Here is a 27,111-nt window from a genome sequence, read left to right on the forward strand (position 1 = left end):
AAAGGCCAGCAGAAACTCAATATTCAGTGAAGGAAAACACTCTGAATGCTGGCAAAACTAAAATCATCATAAACATCTGCATCACACAGGATACTCTAATAAGACAGAGATAAAGGATGAATTATTTAACTTATACTTGACCATTTATCCCTTGGAGGTCCCCTTTTATAGTCTGTTGCAAAGCTTAATAGCTCTGCTTATATTGTATATAAAATAATCATTTAATATATGACCATTTATGAAGTAAGGAGGAGATCTAGAAGCCATTCACAAACTACGCAGAAACACACACTAAGGCTATGTCTACACTCACGGCTTCTTGTACGAGTAATATGCAAATGAGGCTAAGCATGGAATATCGCCGAGCCTCATATGCATACCTAATGAGCCACCATTTTTTTTCAGAAGAGGCTCTTGCGCAAGAAGGAGCGTCTACACTGCCCCTTCCTGTGCAAGAAAAACCCTCTTGAGCCATGCCGTTACACCTATTACTTTTCAGGAAGAACGGCATGGCGCAAAAGGGTTTTTCTTGCGCAAGAAGGGGCAGTGTAGATGTTCCTTCTTGCGCAAGAGCCTCTTCTGAAAAAAATGGTGGCTCATTAGGTATGCATATGAGGCTCGGCGATATTCCACGCTTAGCCTCATTTGCATATTACTCGCACAAAAAGCCACGAGTGTAGACATAGCCTAAATCTTTTATTTACTAAGGAAAAAAGAAACAATAGGTGGAAGACATCAAAAGATCATGTAAAAGATTATTTTGGTTTTTTTAAACTCTGCCCTATGGGCATATAAGGAGAAAGCAGTTAGGAAAATACTGAATGTATGTTTGAACATATACTATCATTTATAAACAATTCCTTTGATAAACAATTCAATTGAAAAGATCTCCTTTGGGGACAGCAGTATTAGCCACAATGAATACAGTCCACCTTCTCAAATATATCATTGTAATATTGATTCTACAGTTAAAGTTCAGATGACATTCTAAATCATAATTTTTGATGGGGGGCACTCCAAGAACTTGGAAAGTGGTCAAGGGCTGCACTTTTCCCTGGTATTAAAGGAGGAGATGGAGGCTGGGAGAGATGCAGAATGGAGATTGGAGTAAGAGATTGGGGTGCAGGAGGAGTGTGGACTCTGGGAGGGAGTTTGGATGAAGGAGGGGGTGGTGGCAGGTTACTAAGGAGCAGGAAGGGTTTCAAGATGTAGGAGGGGGCATGGGTCCAGGAGAGGTTTCTGACCTTGAGGAGGCATGTAGAAGGGATTGCAGGATCTGGGAGGGTGTTGTGACCTGGGGGCAGGAGTACAGGAGGTGATGCAGAAATCTGGGATGTGACTAGGGGCCGAGGATTTGGGTGTAGGTCTGGGTGGAGGTCTGGATGCAAAAGCAGGGACGCGGAGGGGTTGGGTTATGTGGAGTTAGGGTACAGGGTGGACAGAAGGCTGGGGGAAGGTGGGGTTGGGGTGCCAGGAGGGACTAAACTGGGTAGCTCTCAGTCAGCAAACCAGCAGGTTCCGCCAGGCTCCCTGCCTTCCATGCCTTTCAGATGGGGCCATGTGTTGCTCTGAACACTGCGAGCCCAGGGGAGGGGTACTTTGTGTGCTGCCTGTCCTGAATTAACAGGCCGCTCCCACTGACCAGTTTCCGAGCAGCATGTAGGGGCCTGGGCATAGAGGGAACTTCGCTGAGGCTCCTGCTGGGCCACGGACCAGATCCAGTGGCTTGGTGGGCTGTATTTTGTCCATCCATGTTTTAAATGCTTATTTTTCCATTTACTGTGACAGAAGTATTACTTTTTCAACTGGAGTGTCTTCCATTTGCCCTCAAGCTATAAGTAGCGAGGGAGGAGTTACAAAAATATGCAACTATGCAAGGACAGATACTGGAAGTTGGAAAGAGAAAGCTAGGGGTACTTCCATTGTCTGAAAAAGCAGGTTCTTCTCCAGTTTGAGAGGCAAGAGTAGTCCGTCCAACTACTTCCTAATACAGTAAACTTCCGATAATTCGGCACCTTTAGGACCCAGGGGGTACCGGATTATCAGATATGCCAGACTATCAGAAGGGGGGGCTATGAGGGGTCTGGGCTGGGGTGGGAGGGATGCCACCCCAGACCTCTCATAGCCCCCCCTTCTGATAGTCCGGCTCTGTCCCAGGTGTCCCCAATTCAGCTGCTGCTGGTCAGTTTCAGCAGCAGCTGAATCGGGGAAGCCTGAGTAGAGCAGCTGGGGTGCTGCTGGGTTGGTCCAGTAGCGCCGCCCTTCAGCGCTGCGAGACCAACCCGGCAACACCGCAGCTGCTCTTGGGGACGCCTGGAACAGAGCAGCTGGGGTGCTGCCGGGTTGGTCCTAGCACCGAGGGGCGGCGCTACAGGACCAACTCGGCAGCACGCAAGCTGCTCTGCCCCAGGCGTCCCAGAGTCAGCCGCTGCTGAAACTGATCAGCGTCTGACTCTGGGAAGCCCGGAATCAGCTGCTGGTCACTCTCAGCAGCGGCTGAATAGGGGTGCCTGGGGCAGAGCAGCTGGGATGCTGCCACGTTAGTCCCATAGCGCCGCCCCTAGGCGCTGCGGGACCAACCCAGCAGCACTCCAGCTGCTCTGCTCCAAGCGTCCCCAAGAGAAGCTGGGGTGCTGTCCGGTTGGTCCTGCAGCCCTGAGGGGCAGCGCTACGGGATCAACCCGGCAGCACCCCAGCTGCTCTACCCAGGCTTCCCCAATTCAGCTGCTGGTCAGTTTCAGCAGCGGCTGAATCGGGGAAGCCGGGCGCAGAGCAGCTCCAATTGTCCGGCTGCCCCGAGCACTTTCAGGTTCCTGATGGTGCCGGTCCATCAGGAGTGCTGGAGCATTGGATGCTGGACTAATGGAGTTTTACTGTATAAAGGTTTGAAGTTTATTTACTTGCTGGAACAAATGTCTCGCTCTCGCTCTCTCACTCACTCACACTCCTTCATTAGATGCATATTAACTTAGAGAGATTCTAATTCCTTCAATTGCACTGAATAATAGTATTTCAGAGGGATTACTCATGCAGTATGGGGCTCTTCTACATGATCATGAGTACAAGAATCTGGCACTTGGTTAGTTTCCTGTATTCTACAGTGTCTGTGTTAGATTGCACAATTTGTGTGTATTCTTGCCAGACAGTGTTTATGCATTAGCAATTTTTGTTTATTTTAACTTTAAACTTTACACTAGCAAGCTGTCATTTGGTTAGTATGGTAAAAACGCCAAATGCTCAAAAAGAGATAGAGTTGTCTGCTACATTAAGTAATAAATTAGAAAATTCAAACCTCAGAGCCTGTGCACAATTCAAGAACCTTTACTTTGATGCCCATGGTATAGAATCAGAGCAAATAAATGTAAGATTATATGCTGGACAAAACTTTTTTTTAAATGTAAATGTTCATGAAATACTGAATACCAAAGGGTTAAATGTCCTATATAAAGTTTTTATAAAGCTCTGTAAAATACTAATATTGTGAATACAGCTGGGCATAATTTTGGGGATAAATTTATTTGGAAAAAAATGCAATTCCAGTCAATTGAAATTGTTCAGAAATTCATGTCAAGGTCACCTACTAAGTTTGATTGAACCAACGCAAACTTTTTAGTAATGATGGAATGAAACATTTCAACCGGAAAATGTTCATTTTGATTTTCAAGCATTATAATAAATGCAACTAAAAGGAGGCCTGCATCCACAAAACAGCCAAAGAAAGAGAAAGCCACTTTCTAAGCTTTAGCCTACTGATTAGGATATTTACCTAGAATGCTGACGAGACCAGAGTTCAATTTCTGTCTCTGCCTGAGGTGCGGGAGGGATCTGAACACAAGTACAGGCTGAACCTCCTAAATTTGGGGCTCTCCGGTCCAGCAACATCCGTAGTCTGGCAGGACCACAGATGTTGCTGGTGCAGAGAGTCCCACCACCTAGGAGTGCAAACTGGCTGGGAGCCCTGACCAGCTCTGTTCCCAGGGAAACCTGGCAGAGCGTAGCAGAAGCGGGACAACCAGCAAGACCCTGCACCAGGGATCTCTGACAGAGCAAGGTAAAAGTGGAGCTCCATCCCTGTGAAGCTGCAGTGGGCTGGTGTCCAAGTCCAAGCCCTTCTAGCTGGAGTCCAGTGGAAGTGGGGCCAGAGTGGAACCAGCTGCAAGGAGGGGAGGCATCCCGAGAGGCCGGTTGCAGCGGACCTCCCCGTATCCAGCAAATCCCTTCGTTCAGGATGGGTCAGGTCCCGAGTAAAGATGTACAGTTGATACAATTAGTTGATAGGACGGCTCTGCAGAGCGGTAGTGGGGGCAGCTCCAGGAGCTGGCTTGAGCTGGGACTGAGCAGTCCCAGCTCATGCTGGCTCTAGGAGCCATCCACGCTGCGGCTCTGCATTTTAAATGCAGTAAGAGCTGCCGGGCTCTTACTAAATTTAAAATGCAGAGGCGCAACAATCAGTGCGAGCCAGGACTCGGTCCCGGCTCATGTTGAGTCCAGCAGCCCCTGTTCGTGGCTGGATTGACTTAAAATGAAATAGGGATTTTGCGCTTATAAAGGTTGGAGAACACTGCACTACAGGGCAGTACCCTAGCTACTGTGCTAGAGTCCCTCCCCCTGTTCTAGCACAATGACTGTTCATTAATTACGATGAATTGCCACTACAAGTTACAAAGAGGTTTTGTTTCAATTCAAGGTTTGTTTGTTTGGTTTTATTTTCTAATCACTGGTTTTTTTTAAAAAAAAAAATGCTTTGGTTCAAAATTGTCAATACATTAAAAAAAATTATTTGCCCATGGTGTCCGATGGCTTGTGATATCTTTGTTTTCTCCTTCAGTGAACTGGTGATGGGGCAGGGGCAGAGAATGATGGCTATCGGCCACATAAAGGAGGAACTGCATATTGATGAGAAACCTATCATAAGTGAAGATAGAGAAATTTACTCCTGAACAGGATTCTTTGATGAGAATTTTAATTCCGGCTACTCTTAGCTTCTGAGAAAGGGTATGTACTGGGATATATAGGTGTTTGTCCCTAAAATTCACTGGAGGGCCGGCCTCTAGCCTGTAGGTTTGGTCCTCTAGTCCAGTGGTTCCCAACCTTTTTGATACCGGGGACCGGTAAATCCATTCACAAACTTTTGGTGGACTGGCAACATTTATTTGCATATTCATTATGCAAATGACAGTTATGCAAATATACAAATAAAATGATACGGGTCCACCAAAAGCCCAGGTCCACAACCCCCAGTGCCAGCCCGAACCCCATAGAGCCACCCATTCCTCCACTATCCCCATCACTAGCCATTCACCCCACACTCCCCTGCATCCAATTCCCCCAGTGCCAGCCTCTCACCCTCAGAGACCCCCAGTACCAGCCCTCCACCCTTTAAACCCCCCACCAAAATCCCCCCAATACCAGCTTCCTGTTTCCAGAGCCCTGCTCCACTCAACCTCTCCTCAGAGCCTCCCACAGTGCCAGCCCTGCCCCCATAACCTCCCTATTTCTAGCTTAGCCTCCAGAGCCCTCTAACACTATCCCCGCCCCGGAGCCTCTAATGCCTCCCCCAGTGTTGGCACACCACCCAGCACCTTCCCTCCTGCCGTGACTCTTGGGAGAGGCATGTCCTGGCCCACCTCTCAGTCAACCAGTGCCAGGCAGGGGCAGGGTCTCCTCCCAGCCACAGAAGGGAGCTTCCCTACACGGCGGGAGGAGCTGCACGGAGCTGCAGACTGGCGGTTGGGAACCATTGCTCTAGTTGGCAGGTAACAGGTATTTCAATCTCCAACCCAAATACAGTGTTTAGATGTAAATAAACCCAAATCAATTCCTACCTCGGAGATCTAACTTTATCAGAGGTATTCAAAAATAATTCCACTTTTTCCATACTCCATTAATCTCAGAGGAAGAGAACCAAACCCATAAGGAGACGTTCATCTATATAAGCTAGAACAAATCTGGGTTTAAAAAATGGCTATTTGAAGCACTTTAGTTCAGAGAAGTCATATAAAAATGCATATAAGAAACTAAGATTAGTTGTTTTCCCTGGGCTTTAAATCTCACTTTGGTTGCAATACTAGCAGAACCACTACCAAAAATTCCAGTTTAATACATAGTGTAGTTCAGCGGCCAATAGAAACTAAATCTGAGTAACTGATTGTAACTACAAGCTGGCAAAACATGTGAGGGGCAAGCAGCCAAACCAACCATTAATGTTGAGAACAGTATAAATCATCAAATGGAATCTTAATATTTCACACTTCACGTTAGAGGGCATAAACCACTTATAGCTTCTATTATAAACATTTAGTATTACTGATCTGTCAAATTATAAAAAGGCAAGATATCGCCAACCATCACAGAATACCTCTCTATGACCTTGGAGTAACACCACTTTTGTTTTCAAAGTATCAAATCCGTACTGAAATTCATACAGGAAATCCGTTCCTGTCTGAATGTACACATTAATTCACAACTCATATATTTATACTTTTAGCTAAGTTTTAAAGTGTTTAAGTGAAAATACTACCCATGATTTTTCTCCATATATATCGTTCACCAGTACACACAGCTCAGAACTAGGGATGTAAGCAACTACTCACATAGCCGATAAGCCTAAGCTTATCGGGTAGTCAAGTCACTACTTGACTACTTACAGAGGCAGCAAGGGGGGGTGGGCAGGAGCCAGTGCCAGGGGGAGCCAACTTAAGAGCCGGTTACCTCCAGCACTGTGTCCGTGGCGTGGGGTGGTTGGGGAGACAGAGGCTGAGTGGTCTGGAAGATGGCGCGAGCCAGGATTCTGCACTCCCGGCTCACACCACATCCCAGACCTAGCAGTGCTGCCTTTTAAATGGAGTACGAGCTCGGAGGCTCTTACTCAGGTGTGGACAAAAGGGTCTCCGCGAGCCAGTTCCAGCCTGACAAGAAGATTGATCTGGTCCTCAGAGGCCCTACCACTCCCCTGCCCCCAGGCTAATTAGTGCCTTGAGGGAAGCACACAAAGTTTCTTCTGCCCTGCCAGAAGCGCATGGCACTTTTAAGTGTCTCGCGCTCCTGGCAGGGCATGGAGCAGGGCAGAGGAAACTTTGTGCACTCCCCTGCCCCCAGGCCAATGAGGGCCTGGGAGCAGGGGAGGAGCGTACAAAGTTGCAAAGAGTGCACGGCGTTTAGAGGAGACTTCACGCACTCACCGCCCCTAAGCCCTTATTGACCTGGGAGCAGAAGGGAGAGTACATGAAGTCTCTTTCCTGCACAAGGGCATGGGCACATAGGGGGAACATTGGGGTGGGGGAGACTTCATGCACTCCCCCTCCCATCCCCAGACCAATTATAGTCTGTGGGTGGGGAAGCAGGGAAGTATCCTGGTCCTGGCCCTTCCGCTTAAGACCCCGCCCCTTGTGATGTGGCCTGGGGCCACTTCAAAAATTTATGAAGTGGCCCTGGCAAAAATTTATTGCCCACCCCTGCTCTTACTGTGTTTAAAATGCAGAGCCACAGCAGTCCAGGAGCCGGCACAAGCTGGGATTGCTCAATCCCGGCTGACACCAGTTCTGGGAACTTCCCCCACTGTCTCTCTGCAGAGCGCTTCCCCTTACTGAGTAATTGTGTAGTCGATACACATTGCATCGACTACACGATTAGCCAAATACCCGCTTCTTAACATCCTTCCTCACAACAGAAGTAAGTAGCTGACATTGCTATTGTATGACATGCCAAGTATCTGGTTTTCATTTGATAAATCTTGCCCTCATTTAACAGAGCTGCAGTCTAAAGGGACTATCCTACAATTTCAATGAAAAGCTTGTAAAAATAGGAATGAGATTCATGCTATGGATAGATCTAACTACTAATATTAGGCATATTATATAAACAGTATTATAAAAGCTTTTTAACACATCTGTGTCACAGCAGCAGGGAAGCAGAAAAGGTGGTAAGACGGAAACTGGAACACTGCAGGCTGTTGACAAACCAAAGGCCACAGGCACTTAACATTTATATTATATTGCTCCATCAAGTATGCATTCTCCTCTACACTGAAACTTTAGGATTAATGGCTTAACATTGTGTTTGTAATTGAGGGGCAATTATCTAACCAACACATTTTACGAATGGGATGGAACACCAGAGTTTCAAAGAGGAGCTTCAATTGCCACTTTAAATTCAGGATTCCACAGTTAAGCATGTTTTGTCAACCAGGTTTAATCTATAAAACATATTTTTATAAAGAAAGATGCATTGTTTTGGATATCACAATATCATCGGTGAAAATGCTCAGGTACCACAACGTGTTTTACACCCAAACAAATAAAGAGCAAATGTGGGGGTTCTCAGCTATGTTCTCTCTAATTTTTTCCAGCCATGTGCAGAAAAAATGTTGTTGTGTGTACCAAGGCATGTACAGATGTACGTGACCAGTAGAAACACATGTTGCTGACTGTGAGTGCTAAGGACGCTCTACTAATCAGCTGGGTGTCCAAGCTACCAGCTTATAGAGAACACTGGTTCTCAGTGACTTTTAGTTCAGATTGCTGATGTAACATAAAACATTGTGACATCAGTAGCACTACAAAATAAAATATGACAAGTAGCTATTTTCAGCGTTCCATATGAGACTTAACATCTTTCAAAGAAGTTAGTATTTGGTGCATCATATTTTTTTATTTCTGTACAAACTTAAGAAGGTTGGTACAGCTACCAAATAGACATGTACCAAAATGTACTAAATGCCTGAAATGCCTGTACCTAAGCGTTACCTACAAACTAATTCTTAAGACTCAGGTTTAAAAATTCTTCAGAATTTGTTTTAGGGTTAAACAGTGCCCTCTTCCAATACAGCTGTGCATAAAATGCTTAATTAAAAACAATATTCCAGCGAAGTGTCACTGCACATACATATATAAAGCACATAAAAGCAAGTGTATTTAAATGTCAAGAAAAAAATGTGAAGAAGTGTCATAAAAGCAGCAGTGTGTGAAAAAAAATTCTCCCTTCATCTGTTCTGAAGTTATCTTTTCCTCAATTACATTTTTCAATCTGCTCAAATAGTAAATTTTGCATTATACGGATGTGTGAAATAGATGAAATGAAATAATCTCATACAATCTTACTGAAGTCAACAGGGCTGCATGGGATGTGATTCAATGCAGTACAGACAAGACACTCAGGATTAGACAAAATAGTGTATATTTAACGGAAAAAAAGTGGCATTGCTTGGTTGTTACTCTGTATTAACATACTAGAAAAAGCTAATGAGCAGAAAATAATTACCTATATAGTCACAAATATATATTTTTGTGAGGTAAGAATAGAATGCACTAAAAAAGAGACATTGCAATCACTGATATTTAAGTACCTGAAAGTAAGAATTATTTATAAGAAAATGCTAGAATTTCCCAGGGATTTTAATCAATCCATGGTTGAAAGGGTGGGAAAACTATTTCAAACTATCACAGCATGAAAGATTATTGCAATATTATTGTATGGCCTCAGTTTTCTTTGTGTTGACAGTACTTTAGTGCTTACATTACATAGTGTTTTCCTCACAATGTTATAAATTCAGTCCTATGTGGGGTTAACCCAATCTACTTAGAAGTTCTGCTTCATATATACAAAATTTATGTAAGCCCCTCCCACCCCCCCAAAAAACAAAAAAAACAAGAGAAAGAGAGATCCATTTACATTAGTCATATGGACTACTACTATCTGTTTAGGGCTTTGTGTACATTTACTTCTGAAAGTATTTGACCTGCAATCCCACACATTAGAAAAACAAATCTGCAAGCGGCAAATTTGATGAATCACATCTTTTAGAATGTGACCTAAAACCAACATTTTACAAGTCAGCTTTATATCACAGACAACCTCTATCACAGCAGATGGGAAATCTCCCTCACCCACTTCCTACACACCATCGGAAGATCCAAATGAAAGTAAATTGACTGTACCTTCTTGCATAAATGGGCAAGTAAAATTAGAAAAAGCAGTAGGGACAGAAGAATGAAAGAAAGAACAAAAGAACAGGAAGCCTGAAAATTCAAATATCAACTTCCATTTGAAAAAGAATAGACAATTCTGATCATCTAGTATGACCTCCAGAACTTATCTTAATTAATTTTTGCTTCAAGTCCAATAGTTGTTGAACTACAGTACATCTATTAGAAAAAACACCAAGTCTTAATATATGAATTTCCAGTAATTTAGAATTCAGCAGTACTTGGTAAATTGTTCCAGTACTTAATTATCTTTACTGCTAAAAATTTGCACCTTATTTCTAACATGCAACCTTAAAGGGAACGAGTAGTCCTGTGGCAAAACCCACTTCAGACTAACTAAGTGGGTTTTACCCACAAAAGCTCATGATGCTATATATTTTTGTTAGATTCCAAGGTGCCACAAGACTACGGCACTCATTTTTAAAAGTTACAAACTAACAATTACCACTCAGACTTTTTAACCTTAAAGGGATGCTATCAATTTAATAACTACCACAGCTTTGACATTTTTAATCTATTGTTCTTACAGTAACACACTTTACCATAATTGAAAGACCCAAGAAAAATATTTCTCTGTTCTTTCAGTTTACTAAGGATCTCTTTATGTCTCCCCAAGGAAGACAGATAAGCAGACAGAGGTTAGGGAGAAAAGGGAAACAACAATATACCAAAGGTCATATCAAGTATAGCAGGCTGTGTCAAAAGAAGGCATGGAGAGGTTTATGAAAGAGGCTGACAAGCAGGCAGTCAAAGGTGGAATAAGGCAAGAAGTGATGCAAACCCTGGAGATTTTGCAGAAAAAAATAAAATTATGACTACTCAAAATTTAGTTTCTAAATTGATGTTCTTGAATCCTTTTATACTGTTCCTTAAACATTGATCAGACGAAATTCTGGTTGCAATTAATGTTTATGAAAAACCAATTACAGGCCACTAGTTAAGATTTATTTAGCAACAAAATGATTTTGGGGGTAGGAAGTAGGCTCCCTACTTTTTCCACTCAACGTGTCTTGAGAAAATAAAAATTAATTTTAAATCTTATCACACCACACAGTAGCATAATAGCTAACTTTTCCTACCTCCCTTGCCTGGAAAAGAAAAATAACGTAATCCTGCTTGCCTAGCTCTTCCTAACTTCATCACCTGTTCACCCTGAGAAAAATCTTATATCAAGCTTGCTCTCTCTGTTAAGAATTACATTCAAAAGGCCAGGAAACAAATGTATACATATGACGATGGTAACTGCTCACATAGCATTAAAACCATCAACAAATACAGTTTCAAAGAATCCATACATTGAGGTTTGTTTGCCTAGAACAGGGGAGGGCAGTGTCTACACTGGCATGATCTTACGCAAGAACTCTTTTGCGGAAGAGTTCTTGTGCAAAAACTCTTCCAGAAGAGTGTCTACACTGGCATGTGCGTTTGCACAAGAGATGTGCTTTTGCACAAGAGCATCCATGCCAGTGTAGACACGCGCTTGCACAAGAAAGCTTTGATGGCCATTTTAACCATAGGGCTTTCTTGCGCAAGAAATTCATGTTGCCTGTCTACACTGGCCTCTTGTACAAGAACTGTTGCGCAAGAGGGCTTATTCCTGAGCGGGAGCATCAGAATTCTTGGGCAAGAATCACTGATTTCATACATTAGAACGTCAGTGTTCTTGCGTAAGAACTTGCGGCCAGTGTAGACAGGCAGCAAGTTTTTGTGCAAAAGCGGCCGCTTTTCCACAAGATCGTGCCAATGTAGAAACAGCCCAGAGGTTCACCAGGGTTATCCCCTAGCAGGCTACTGCTGCTGTATTAATCTGCGCCTGATGGAGAATCACAACCTATTGTTCCAGGGTTTAATTACCCTCACTGTTTCTACCACAACTTGAAGCATAGCAAAAAATGTACATACATGAATTTTGCTAAGGTTATCAAGATTATCAGAGAAAGGTGACATTTTGGAATGTTACAGAAATAGGAAAGCCAGTGCCAGTGTTTTGGAGCAGTGAATTTTTTTAACCCAACTATCGTTGAAAACTACAGTTTTCTTGAATCAGAAGCTCTGCAGTCACAGAGGCTACTTTTGGTAGAATACGGTTATTAATAAGTTATTTATAAGACTGGATTTATTGACCTATTTTTTTCATAGCTAAAAACCCATCAATCACACACATATATACCCTATGCTATAGTTTTCCCTTCTGAATATCAACTATTATATTTATCACACACTAAAACATATACTCATACATAACAAAACTGCTTTTAACCCTGTTCTCCCATATCCAACTTTGTTTCATGAGAATATGATATAAATAACAATGTTTTATTAAAATAGAACCTTGAGCTCCAGGTGGAATGTATTTATTTTTCCAAAGCACTTTTCATTTTGATTAACTTTCTTTTAGCCTGCTGAGATAATTGAGCCAAACTACACCAGAATTACAAGTAGCACAGGTGGTGTTTATATGGTTCAAAGAGAACTAATCCCCAAATGGAAAATGTATTACATTAGTGTGAGTCTATAATATAAATATATACACCTGTGACTTTTTTGTGGTTAATATTTTAAACTAAAAGTACTGTTGAAAGATGAAGTCTTTGTTTTCTCTAAATTTTAAAAACTTATTTCAGATCTTAACAGAAATTTAAAAAATAAGGAACTTAATTCATGCCACAAGAATATATCTTAAACATAAATACAGAGCCTCAGACACTGTGTGCACGTGCACAATTGTCAGTATGTGCAAACAAACCAAAAATAATTACAAACACATATACCAACTGCACTCTGGCCCCAATTAGTCAATATTGTTTTTGTTTTTTTAAGGAACAGCGAGGCTGTGAAAGATCAGGATTGAAGTGCACTTATACTGTTGGAGAGGGAAACTTGAGCAAGACCTGTGTGACCGATGTCTGATTCCAGTTAATGTTAGTGATTCTCAATATCAAATAGTATTAGATTCAGCCCAAGATTTTTAAAGAAACATATTTAAATAGATAAACATATTTGTATTTCAATATAATATATACTAACACCACAAAACATGCTTTTCAGCACTAGATCTGCATGGTTTTAAACCTTTCCACAGTATACGGAAACCAGATGAGCTCAGACTATTTTATTGCCAATACACAAATCTGTTCAAAATTCTTGCTTATTTTCTTTGCCAATTTTATACTGATACAGCTGGATCACAACTTCCTTATACCCAGGAGGTCAAGAATGGTTTGAAAAGAAATTCACGATACAACTAAGCTTAGTGTCAGCTGGCCATACCCAATACAAAAAATGTGAATTTCCCTATTTTCCAACCCCCAACCTATCCCAACAAAAACTAGCACATCACTAATCCCTAATTTGTTGCAATACTTAAACAGAATTTAAATACACATCTACATAAATCGTACAGGTTATACAGAACTTATTCTGGGCTCCAGGCTCACGCACTTTTCAAATGTAAAAGAAAATGTTACCTATTTACCATCAAGAATTGAATCACTATTATAGAAGAAGAGTTTTCCTGCCTATGATGGGGTTTATAGCCCCCACACTAGTGATGGTAATGATTAATCAGTTAACTGGTAAGCCTCATCCTTGACAGGTGAGGCTTACTGGTTATGATTAACCAGTGGGAGTTGGAGCAGCCGCACTGGTCATCCCCATTTAAATGTTTAACTAGTTAAACTCAACATTTAATCGGTAAATTAAATGGGATTTTACATTCCTACCCCATGCTAAGGTAAAAAGAGTGGTGTGACAGTACTGGGGGGCGGAGGTCAAGTATTGGGAGCAGGGCATGCTCTCTAAAGAGCAATTAGTCAAAAAGGAAATCTGGCAAACAAGCAGTGAAGGGGCATGCGACAAGACAGACAGATTGTAGCCACAGAGGAGGAAGAATCTACAGAGGAAAGGTTGGTCAGAATTCAGCATCCACCTGACTAAGTGGGTGAGGAGAGCTGACCTCTAAAAGTGAGCTGTGTTGGGATCTTCTGCCATGTAAAATTTCACTCTAACCCATGGTTAATGAACCTCCAGGTAAATTATTGCTGCTTATAACATGGCTTTTTCAGGCTCATGGCTTCTCAGACAGTTATTCAGGAGGTGTCCTCCCAATCTGTTCTCTCCAGCAAACAATATGCTACATGAAAATGATCTGCTACTACTTTCATATTCTTACAGGAAGCATCCCTCCTACTCTTATCCCCAGATGAAGAGCTGAAAGACTGGGACTGTGTAAACAAAAGGCTGAGGCCGCACACCAAACAGAATGGAAAAAGAAGGCAGAGAACAGAAGGGAAAAAGAGGAAAGGCTGTCCTGGGTCCATGGACAGCCCAGAAAAGTTGCCTCCAGACTTGGAGAGACTGTTTGGGTTCAGCCAAGGAATGTAAGTGACTAGTCGAGCATATGCTTATCGGGTAATCGAGTCACCACTCAATTAGTTGCTTTCCCCCAACTCTTGATGCCTATGAGAGGCAGCAAGGGGGGAACAGGAGCCAGTGTTGGGGGAGCCGGCTTAAAAGCCAGTTGCCCCCCAGCACTGTCTCCACAGGGGGAGTGGAGATGGGCATGAGCCAGGAATCAGCTGATTCCGAGCTTGTGCCTGTGGTCCCACATGCTGTGCCTCAGCTTTTTAAATGGAGTAAGAGCCAGGTAGCTCTTACTCCATTTAAAAGGCAGAACTGCAGCGGGATTAGCTCCCACGGCTGGAAGTTAACTCCACTACAGTTCTTCAGTTTCCCCCATCATCGACTCATTGAGTAGTCGATGGAAATTCTACTGACTACTCGATTAGCTAATTAAATGCAATTTAACATCCCTAGATCAGCCTGACCACTGAAGTTTGCACATCCCCAAGTGAAGCTCACTACAAAGCAGTACAGAATGTAGGCAATATAAAAAGGAAGAGAGGGATGAGCGAGAGATAGATTTCAGGCAAGATGCTGAAATGGGAGGTGGACCCACAAGAGCAGCAGCAGCAGCAGCAGCAGCAGATCCAATCACTCTAGCAGCTGCTTGCTCAGCAACAACAGCAAGCCTTCCAAAAGCAACAGCTCCTCAGCAGGGAACTAGCAGCTCAGCAAACAGTCCAGTAGATAGCCACAATGTTTCACCCTAGGGTACCCTGGGGAGCTTGGCAGAAGATGGTGCTAGCCTAGCCCCGAGGCCTCCAATGACACTAACAAACATGGGGCCAGAGGATCCCTCAAAAGGTGTTTCTAGTAACCTTTCAATGGGTGGCAAACATAGCTCGCTGGCCTGTAGGGAGCTGGACTGCTTGACAGGAGGAGCACAGGGTGTGTGTCAGGGGATCTCAAAACAATGCCTGCACAAAACTACCGTTGGCGTAAGGCACTCAACCTAGACACCTTTGATGTTTCCACAAAAAGACACTGCCAGCAATTACAGGGGCAAAGGTTTACACCTGCAGCATGGACAACAGGTAGCAGCACAATGCTTAGGAGAACACTGCTAGAGCTGCCTCCAGCGTGATGAAAAGTTGAGAGTCCAAGGAGCAAAAAGAAATGCCCTAAAATAGTTCTCACAGATTATTCCAGGAGGAGGATAGGAGTGGGTGATGCATCACCATACTGAAACTGAGGCCATAACCTTGGAAGAAAATTATCAGTTTCTCACAAGCCCCAGGGTGGAGACCCCTTTGGCCAAGTCAGTCCTGCCTCCACCTGCCTCCACCAACTCAGCTAATGTAAGGAAGAGTGTGAAGGTGAAGGGGGAGGGAGGCTCAAAAGGACAGGGCTATATGGGCCCAGAAAGGATAGAGTGCAGATGAAGAGTGGCAAGCGAGGATGCCCTTCTGCCAGCACCACGCATTAAGAAGTGCGAAAGACCAGAAGGGAAGCCCCTCCCTGAAGCCAACAGCAGAGCAGAAAACCAGATAAGGTCCCCCTAGGGGGAACAAGGATACTTCCACTATGGCAACACTTCAGCCATGAGAAAATCAATCAACTTTGTTTCTATTGGCCAGGCATCCACCAGGAGGTACAAGAGTTCTACATACTTCCCGCCCAGAATGACAGAGGACAATCAAGGGAAGGCCCCACTAAAATCCCCTCCTCCTGATAAGGACCCTGTTTGAAACAACTGACATGGACCTGGTTAGGTCCCCTTGGGAAAGTATGCAGTACCCAAAGGTGATTCCATCCCGCTCCACAGGGCAACAGCCTGTGCCTCAGAACTCATGAAAATGTTGGCCCAGGTGGGGATGCCACAGGAAATACTTACAGATCACGTCCCAACTTATGAGTTAACCATGTAGCCTGTTCAAGTCATGTACCACTTACAATGTAGCAGGCTCAGAGAGATTTAATAAGACCTTGAAAAATACCCTCTGGAAGTTATAACTATGGAACCTCACCACTGGGACTAATTACTTCCACCGCTCCTGTTCACCATCTGCAAAGTCTCTCAGGCATCAACAGAGATCTCCCCATTCGAATTAATATACTAGAGACAGCCAAAGGTAATATTAGACCTCCTCTGGGAGACGTGGGAGGAACAAAGTTCCAAGCCCACAAACTTGTTACAGTACATGCATGGCTGAGAGAGAAATTGAAGCTCTTAGGCAAGCGTGTGCAAGAAAAATCTAACCCAGGCACAATAGGGGCAAGCAAAAGCATTCAACAAAGAAACTCATGTCCAAGAGATCCAAAGAGGAGGCCAGGTGTTACTTTGGATTCCAAGATGGGAAGCAGAAGTGTTTGCTATATTGCAAGGCCTCTCCTAAAGCGATCAGAAGAATTGGCCTCAGAGAGGCAGTCTGCAGCAAGTAGTCCTGCAGCACCTGAGAGACCAACAAATATATGTATAGAGGATCATGAGCTTTCATGTGTAAAACCCACTTCATCAGATGAACTGAGGCAGTAAATTACGTACCATGTCGACCCGCTAAAAGCGTCATTAAAGAAAGGCTCCTTTCCTCCAAAACTATAATTCAGGCTCCTGTAGCTCCCAGCTCCAACAAAGTCCCTGTGGGAGAAGACTTGCAAATGGAGCAAAAGCAGCAGATCCAAAAACTGGCCTGGTCCCTCTGTGATCTTTTCTACAGTTTCAAGACAGACTCATCTAATGTTCTTCATGTAAAAATGGAAAAAGTTGAGAACTTTTGTTCATTGCTGGGGCACAAGTGTTGAAAAGTACAGAAGGAACTGAAAGCTGTGTTTTGGATTCCCCCAAAGTCAGAGTCACATAACAATGATGAAAACCTAGTGTTAATATTTAAACAGGATGGGTTGACCAGAATCTGCAGACACGTCCAGCAAGTGAGTGTGGTATACAAATATGACACCAACTATTGCCGTGGGTTAACAGACTGTTAGAAAGAAGAGGGGCTACCAGGTCTATTAGCACCCTTGACATAGCCACAGATTAGAGACAGAGACTTCAGAATTCTGAGAAAAGAGGGCTTTCCAATATGCCATCTGGACTATATCAATTTATGATGCCATTCCGTCTAAAAGCATGACAGCCATCTTCCAAAGGCTGATAGCAAGGTTCTTTGGCCTCTCAATTAGTATGCAACTACATACATTGATGACATGATTATCTACAGCAAGACTTGGTATGAGCATGTACAACATGTGACCTTGAAGGCACTCAAAAGAACTAGACTTACAGATAACCCTGTAAAGTGCCATCCAGCTAATAGAGGCGTGATGTACCTAGGGTATAAGTGGAATGGGACATTTATGCTCCTTAGCAGGAGAACTCTAAGCATTGGCAGAATGCCCTGAACCTACCACAAAGAGGCAAGTAGGATGTTTCCTAGACTGGTGAACTATTATAGCCAGTTTATTCCAGATTTCATCATGATTGTAGCTCGTGACACACGTGGTTAAAGATGTCACCCACAAGAAGGTCCAGTAGTCTTGGGACTGCACCACAGACTTCTTTTCATTTCTTGATCAGCTGACTCAGGAACCTGTTCAAACCTTTTGTCCTCCAAACAAATGCCTCAGATGTTGACCTGGGGGCTATGCTGTCCCAAGAGGTCGAGGTAAAACACCACCCAATCTTCTACCTCAGCCAGAAATTGTCTCCTTGGAAGCAGCATATTCAATGACAGAGAAGATGACCTGGGCAATAAAATGTGCCAATGCAGGACTCCGCTCTTATTTATTGGGACAGCCATTCCAATTCATGATGGACTGTGCATCCTTCCATTTGTGGTTTATGTACCTCTCACTACCACTACGCAATTATGCGGTATTGCACTGTGCACAAGATGTGACCACAAGAACATGGACTTATTTTTGTAGGATGGAGGAGAGCCATTAGAGCAGCCCAACTTCTCAGCACTCAGCCTGAGAGAGAGGTTGTGTGATGGGCTGCGTCTAGACTGGGAAGACTTTGTGCAAATACTTTTAATGGAAAAGTTTTTCGTTAAAAGTATTTGCGCAAGAGAGCGTCTAAACTAGCACGAATGCTTTTGCGCAAAAGATATCTTTTGCGCAAAAGCATCCGTGCCAGTGTGTAGACTCTCTTGCGCAAGAAAGCTCTGAAGGCCATTTTAGCCATCGGGCTTTCTTGCGCAAGAAATTAACTTGGCTGTCTACACTGGCCCTCTTGCGCAACAATACTTGCACAAGAGGGCTTATCCCTGAGTGGGAGCGTCGGAATATTTGCTCAAGAACCACTGATTTTGTACAGTACAAAGTCAGTGTTCTCGTGCAAATACTCACGGCCAGTGTAGACAGGCAGCCACTTTTGCGCAAAATCTTGCCAGTCTAGATGCAGCCATGGGGTTTGCAGCCCACACTAAGCTAAAAGGAGTTGTGTGCCCATGCCCCAAACAGATGGGAAAACAGGGAAGATAGGGAGCAGCCTAGAGGAGTGGCAATCAGAAAGAACTGAATCCTTCTTAGCCCTCTCCCTTTGGGCTGGGATCCAGTGGAGAGATGGTGCTCAAGACCCCCCACCCTTCCCTTGCCATGGCCTCCTAAGAGATCCTGGAGGACTATCAGGAGGGAATGAATTGTGGCTTGGATGCCAGGCCCTCAGACTTACCACAAGAATCACCTTAAGGCTCAAAAACACTATTTGGTTACAGCCTGACCCATGAACTGCTGGCCCCTAAGTGAAGCCCACCATTCTTCCCCAAAATCCATTAGCAGTGAAAGACAATTCAATTAGGGTTTTTTTATGCCGTAGTTATTTTCCTGGGATTTTGTAACTCTCCAAGCTGAGGCTGCAATAATAGCATTCAAATTTCTTTTTGAGATTGAGGTGGGACCTGTAAGACTCACTAGTGAGCTACAGAGTCATATATATACTATTAAATATTTATAGTGCAATAGTGCTTAGAGGCTCCATTATATGAGATGTTTTAAAACCATACATGAATATGGTCCCTATCTCAAAAGGTTTTGAAATTCAAGGCCTCAATCCATAAACTGTTCTGCAGAAGTGGACTTGTATATCTGAGCAGAACTTCAGTGACTGAAATCAGTCACTCCGCAGAAATGTAGAACTCACTGGAGAATTTTGGATATCGTATTACTTTACATTTTAGGCTCCAACAGAAATTAAGAGAAAATGACACTTCCTTTGCTTCTGTTAATTTGTCTGTATGAAAAAAACATACTATTATCCAGTCCTGGGCATTTTTAAAACTTTTTCTTTTGACTTCTTAATTAAAACAGCAGGGAGGTTTTTTTGCTAAACACTACTGTATCTTTATTACTCTAGCTCCTATCTAAATGACGCTGTCGTTGGACAGAGCTCAGTACACAAACAGAAAAAACAGTCTATGAAAGCGAAATCTTTTCTATACAATAAAATATTATACTGTTTGAACACAGTTATGAATAAATTGTGTTCATCATATATCTACACTGGTCTATGCTGCTGACCACAACTTGGCTACCAATGTTTCATCCGGCTTGATCTGTTGACAACCATGTTCCAAGTTAAATTCTGTAGCACAGAGAGAAGCTAAGAAACATTAACTATAAAGGGCTGATTATTCACATATAAAATTCTGAAAAGGACTCCAAGCCCTTATTAAAACAACCATTTTTTAAAAAGTATAGTATATATGTGTGCCCCCCAACTGGCCATATATTTCCATCCATATATTTTAAAAATGCGTGTCTGTCTGAGTTTAAGAGTTTCTCCTAAACGGTAAGAGCTAGGACCACCAAATGTGGTATGCAGCTTCCTCTTATCCTAACTTAAAGCAAGGTTGGTGTTTGGTTGTGCCAGAAAAACAAGATATGCCTGGAATGAGATTGTTTTCATAACACAGAAAGGGAGGTAGCTCCTAGGAGGAACATAGCATTGTCCGCCTGCCCTGTCACAGAGGGAGACCAAGCCACACCTCCTGTCCCCTAGTCCTAGCCAAGAGGGCCCAGCGTGGCCCTAGCTTCCCAGGGAGCTGCCATCACTGGGGGCCCCAACATGGCCCCAACAAGCCACTGCAGGTCCAACACAGCTCTAGTCACCCTGGAGGCCACCACCGCTGACAGACCAGCACAATCCCAGGAGTTGTCCATGCCATGGCAGCACAGACAACCTAGCATCCAGCATCACCCTTATCATCACAGGCAGCACTGGTGAGCTCAGCCATCTGCCCTAACTCCTGCACCCACCACAGCCCTTGGCCTAGCCCGCCCCCGCCACACACACACCCCACCCCCTGCCCGGACTCCTACACCTCCCACAGCCCCTGCCCTGAGTCCCCCCACACACACACCCAACCCCCTGCCCTAAGCCTCTCACCCCTTGCCCTGAGACCTGCACCTCCCAGTACTGCCTGTCCTGAGCCCCCCAAAGTTCTAACCTAATTCCTGCACCTCCTCTCCCGCCCCTGAGCTCCTCACACCTCCAAGCCCCCTGCCCTGACTCCTTCTCCCTCTACACCATGCCCCGACTCCTGCACTCCCCCCCCCCCAAAAAAAAAAACAGTTAAGGATCCAAGCAATGTTGGGTGCATCTGCTAGTATATTTAAATCTTTTTATCCTAGAGGAGTGCCTAAATTTTGAAGAATACAAGATTCACTGAAAATGAATAAGAGCTTTGCTTCTAAGTAACTAGGGGTATGTCTACACTACCACGCTAGTTCAAACTAGGGTGGTTAACGCAGGCAACCGAAGTTGCAAATGAAGCCTGGGATTTAAATATCCCGGGCTTCATTTGCATCTTGCCGGGCGCCGCCATTTTTAAAGCCCCGGTAGTTCAGAATCCATGCCCGCGGCTACACGCGGCACGGAGTAGGTAGTTCGGACTAGGCTCTCTAATCCGAACTATCGTTACTCCTTGTGGAAGGAGGTATACTGGTAGTTCGGATTAGAGAGCCTATCCGAACTACCTACTCCATGCCTCGGGCACGGAGTCCGAACTACCGGGGCTTTAAAAATGGCGGCGCCCGACAAGATGCAAATGAAGCCCGGGATATTTAAATCCCAGGCTTCATTTGCAACTTCGGTTGTCTACATTAACCACCCTAGTTCGAACTAGGGTGGTACTGTAGACATACCCTTAGATGCTTTTGAAAAATCAGTAGCTAAAGATAGGGTTCTGTTATTCCTTATTAAAACTTTCTATTGCAAAGACATACGTGACTGTATGCATGGAGTTTTCTGAGGGATCAAGGCATAATTTGTAATATATTTCACCATTTCAATATAAAATGGTAATGTCTTCCACCATACACCTGGGAGAGTTTAGTAAGTAGCGTGCTCAAGCCCTGTGTGTGGATGCACTTCTCTAAAGAATACTTTGTTATGCTAACCTGAGTGTTCCTGGATGGTAGAATACAGTATGCTACGGATATAGTCCTATCTTTAGAGTGATGAAGATACTATTGCAGGGCAGGCATCAGTTAAGAAAAATGATGTGTTAACCATTACTAAAAGGGCAAGTAACGTCCTTTGTAAGACAAAGGTTCGATTGCAACTATTAAGGATAAAAGATAAGGTGCCTTGTTAAGCTCTACAAGACTAAAGTATTACATCTTTCACTACCCCACTATACAAACAAAAAAAAACCCCAACACACACACACACACACACACACACACACACACACACACACACACGCACACGCACGCAAAAGATAGATACTGTGTGTATGGGACTGGAAAAGCACAGAGGAATGGTTGTCAAAAACAGAACTTTAAATTTATGACGAGAAAAGGGAAAGGAAGGTTTATCTTTAAGGATTATCCATCTCCTCTAAACTCTGTTGAAGCAGCAACCCTCTCTCATAGAAATCCTGCTTCACATAGCAGTCCATGTGTGCAATCATTCAGGACAAGAAACAAAAGGAACTTGCTTCATTTTTAGTTTCTCGTAGCCTCAGGATCTAGAATTCAGTCTTGAAATCTAGCCAGTTAGATGGCACTCCAACAACTCCCAAGAGCCTACAGTACAGGTTTTTTCATTTTGTGAGTTTCATTTTGTTTTGTAGTCAGAACACAAGGGAGAAGGCTGTTGTGGAAAAGTTCTTCAGAAAATATAGTAACTGTAGTTTTGGTACAAAATGCTTATAAATGAAGTCTAGGGTTAGTATATCACTCTTTGTTAATTGCCATTTTGCGTAACCCCTGCAAAATGCTGTGTAAATATTATAGAACCTACAGGGGCTCTTGCGCATTTCAAAGCGTGAATGCCTGCATGGAGCCCGGAGTCAATGGGACTTCCTCCTGGCCCTGGGCTTCACGCAGCTTTCCAACTTTGAAATGCCCAAGAGCCCCCACTAAGGCTCTTGTACATTTCAAAGGCAGAATGTGGAAGTACTTCTTGACTAGTCAATGGAAATTCCATCAATTACTCAACTAGCAAATTAATCGCTACTTAACATCCTAGTTATAAGAGGAGGCTCCTTACCAAATTTGGTGGTCTTAGCTCTTACTATTTTGGAGGAGTTCCAGGGGCGGGGAAGACTCACAGACAGACAAACGCACATTTCTAAAAATATACAGTAAAATTGTAAATGTTTTCTTCTTTTTCAAATATTTGTATTTCAATTACCACACAGAATACGAAGTATACAGTGCTTACTTCAGTTTTATTACAAATATTTGCAGTGTAAAAAACAAACTTTTTTCAATCTCCCATTATTAATACCACAGTGCAATCTCTATCATGAAAACTGAACTTACAAGTAAGACTTACATATAAAAATAAAACAATGTAAAACTTGAGAGCATACAAATCTACTCAGTCCTATTTCTTGTTCAGCCAATCCCTAAGAGAAACAAGCTATTTACATGTGCACTAAATAACGCTGCATGCTTCTTATTTACAATGTCACCTGAAAGTGAAAACAGGTGTTTTCATGGCATTGTATCAAGCACTGCAAAATATTTGTGGGTCAGATGTGATCAAGATTTGTATGACTTTTCACACCTCAACCACCATTCCAGAGGACATGCATCCATGCTGCTAATGGGTTCTGTTTAGTAACTATTCAAAGCAGTGCAGACTAACGGTTGTACATTTTCATCATCTGAGTCACATGCTAATAGCAGAAAGTTGATTTTCTGTTTTGATGGCCCAGATTCTGTTGCTTCCACATCAGAATGTTACTCTTTTAAGACTTTTGAAAGCATGCTCCACCCCTTGTCCCTCAGATTTTGAAAGGCTCTTCAGATTCTTAAACCTTGGGTCAAGTGCTGTAGCTATCTTTAGAAATCTCACATTGATACCGTCTTTGTGTTTTGTCAAATCTGCAACGACAGTGTTCCTGAAAAGAAGGACATGCTGAGATCATCACCCAAGACTGCTATAACAAGAAATACATAGCACAATGTGAATAAAACGGAGAGCAGGAGACATACAATTCTCCCCAAAGGAGTTCAGTCACAAATTTAATTAACACATTATCTTTTTAATGAGAATCATCAGCATGGAAGTATGTCCTCTGAGATGGTGGCTGAAGCACAAAGACATATGAATGTTTAGCATATCTGGCAGGTAAATACCTTGCAATTGCTTGCTACAAGAATGCCATAGGAATGCCTGTTCTCACTTTCAGGTAACACTGTAAATAAGAAACGGGCGGCATTATCTCCTACAAATATAAACAAATGTGTTTCTCTTAGTGATTGGTTGAATGGGAAGTAGGACTGAATGGACCTGTAGACTCTAAAAGTTGTTTTGTTTTGAGTGCAGTTATGTAACAATGCACATTTGTGAGTTGTACTTTCACAATAAAGAGAAGAGATTGTACTTGTATGAGGTAAACTGAAAAATATTTTGTTTATCATTTTACAGTTCAAATATTTGTAATAAAAATAATATTGAGCACTGTACAATTTGTATTCTATGTTACGGATGTAACAGTATGGTTGATTATCGGATTAATCAATAAGCAAAAACTTATACGTTAATGCTATAGATGGCACGCATTCTTCTCCCTCCCAGTACATTTTTCAGCAGGCTGGTCAGCAGCCTGGCTCAGTCCTGGCTTGCGCTGTGTCTGGGACCTACCCCCACTCTGGCTCTGCATTTAAAGTGTATTAGGAGCCAGGCGGTCAGGCAGTCCAGCTCAGTTCCAGCTCATGCTGGGACCAGGAGCTCAGGCCCACCCCCACCTCCCAGGCAGGGGCTGCTGCAACCCCGTACTGCTGCCTCTGTATCAGAGGTAGCACTATGGGTGGCAGGCAGTCAGTTCACTAGCGGAGCTGGAATTTAAACTGGCTCCCCTCAGAGACCAGCTCCCTCCTGGCATCCTGCACTGCTGCCTCTGATAGAGAAGCAGCAGTACGGAGTGGCAGGGGGCTCCCCAGGAGTGGGGCTGGCATGCATTGGCTGCTAGCCCCACCCCCAGGGACTACTGAATAGTCAGCTAACCAATAAGAATTCATGAGATTAAATTAACTAATATTTAACATCCCTATTTTACTTTGTAATTGAAAATATAGAAAAGCATCCAAAATACATAATAAACTTCAATTGGTATTCTATTGTTTAGCAGTTCGATTGTGATTGTTTAATCACAAATAATTGTTGAGTTTATTGCATGAGTTAGCTGCAATTAATTGACAGCCCTAGAAATAATCTCATGCGGAGTCTCCCAGAATTCATCTGAAGAAGTCGGCTGTGCCCACGAAACTCATGATGCCATCTACATGTTTTGTTAGTCTTTAAAGTCCTACCAGACTACTTGTTGTTTTTTAAGAATTCTGTTTTGTCATTCATCCTGTTCAGTGCAAATATTACATCAAACTTCAGAGAAATTTCTTGCATCCTTACTAATATCACCTCTAATGACTAGTTTAACCACACTTGTAGACTGAACATTTTGCTACTAAAAATGTGCCAAAAATCTTATGTTTTTTATTACTACCTACTACTTTCAAGGTATCCTTTTGAATTCATATATATGTTCTGTATCTGGCTCAAAAAGATAAACAAAACTATATGTCTTGTTATAAAATAACAGGATATGAGGGCACTGTTCAGCTCTTGACTTTTCCAGAGAAGCCTAACCCCTTAGCATAAAAGGATCAAGTCATTTTATAAATGCAAAACAATTTTAAACAAGAAATGCTTGGTCTTACATCTACTATATATTTGAGAGAATTTGTATGTATGTCTGTTGGTCTTACCATCCATACGTTAGTCTTTTTATTCAAGAACTCCTACATGGTAAGATTTAGGACCACCAAATTTGTTATGCAGCTTCCTTTCATTATAAGTTAAAACAAGTTAATGGGATGTGCATGGAATGGAATTGTTTCTCATCAAACAGAAAGAGAGGGCTGCAATAGCAGGATCATAATGACCCTAGGGAGGCAGCAAGCATACCCCTACCACCCTGACAGCCCCAGAGAGCTGTGGAGCAGCCATCAGCTGGGCAATGCAGCCCTTGTCGCCCTGGGCTAGCCTCAGGGAGCGGTCGGGCTGTGTGGCCCCTGTCACCTCGGGCTGGCCCCCAGCTCTACCACCCCCCACCCCATTCTTCCCTCCCTCAAGCCCCTCCACATCTGCCAAACCCCTGCCCCCTGCACCACCAGACCCTGTCACCACATACACCCTGCCATAAGTCACCCACACCTCCCTGCCCTGACTCCAGCACCCTCCGTCCACTGCCCTGAGCTCATCCTCAACCCCCAACCCTGATTCCTGCACCCCAAGCCCCTTCCGTAAGTCTCCCCATCTCCAAGCCTCTGCCCTGATTCCTGCACCCCCTAGATTCCCAGCTCCCAACCCTGAAGGACCTGAGTGATGCTGGGTAAATCTTCTAGCTCACTCTATAAAAGGAAAGGAGGTTTCCATCCTAATACTCCAATCATTAGGATTATACTTTGTAAAAAGCTTACTGAATTTTTTTCTCCTATATATTCTCTACAAAATAAGTACTATACACAAACTGATGTATTCTGAAAATCCTTAATGAACCCACTGGAAGTCCATCATTGCAACCCCAGAAAAAGAATACTGTTTACAAAAATGTTACTCAATTGCTTTCAATTTAATATATTATTTTAACAAACTGTACTTCATTGAGGACAAAGAACTGTATTACCCCCACCTGCATTGTGCTTACCGGCATTCATCAGTCTTTTCAATGGAGGAAGAGAGCTAACCTGATTTTCAATCATCATATTTCTATGACGCTGTGCTGAATAGGATGAAGTATTCCACAAAAATTAATCTCAGTGTCTAAGGAACAAGTTTTGTTTCTCATCACTAGAGATTCAACTTAAAATGATCAGTTCTATGCATTTGCTGGAAGCAGAGAAAAAGGGCTTTCAAGTCCAGAGCAGTTATAATTTGGGGATAAAATTAGGCTATCATGTGTAAGAATGATTTTTTAGCAAAAAGGAAGTTAGTAAACCATATGGTGCTAATATTAATTGGTGCAAATACAATCAAGTATTAAAGGGAAACAAAACCAGAAAATTATTCCATAAGACTACATAGCATTAGTAAGCATAATCATTTATCATTAGCTCAATATATCATGGGTTGAAAACAAAACTAACATTATTTAGCTGTAGTTCAATGCTTGTGTATCATGACCACCATAAATAAGCAGCTTTGTTGTATAGCGAAATGGCCCCATGACTATTATATGCTTAAAACTATAATTACTCGGATTCAAAACAGAGACTTATTTCTCTTCAATATGTAAACTGGACAACCCATCTTCTTGGTGGACCTATGCTA

General features: G+C 43.0%; 1 protein-coding gene across 7 annotated transcripts in view; it reads right to left on the bottom strand.

Moving 5' to 3' along the window:
• The window catches only part of FAM110B (family with sequence similarity 110 member B), a 172,271-nt gene that overhangs the window by 125,861 nt on the left and 19,299 nt on the right, over positions 1 to 27,111 (bottom strand). The window contains exon 1 of one of the 7 annotated variants that reach the window (XM_075920662.1): positions 23,643 to 23,664. The exons of the other annotated variants lie outside the window; for them this stretch is intronic. The gene's annotated coding sequence lies outside the window, so the exon portion shown is untranslated. Of the gene's footprint in view, positions 1 to 23,642; positions 23,665 to 27,111 lie in introns of those variants that run through there. 7 annotated transcript variants of the gene reach the window in all.

Source organism: Pelodiscus sinensis, chromosome 2 (assembly GCF_049634645.1).
Source record: "Pelodiscus sinensis isolate JC-2024 chromosome 2, ASM4963464v1, whole genome shotgun sequence".
In the NCBI taxonomy this organism is placed as follows: domain Eukaryota; kingdom Metazoa; phylum Chordata; order Testudines; family Trionychidae; genus Pelodiscus; species Pelodiscus sinensis.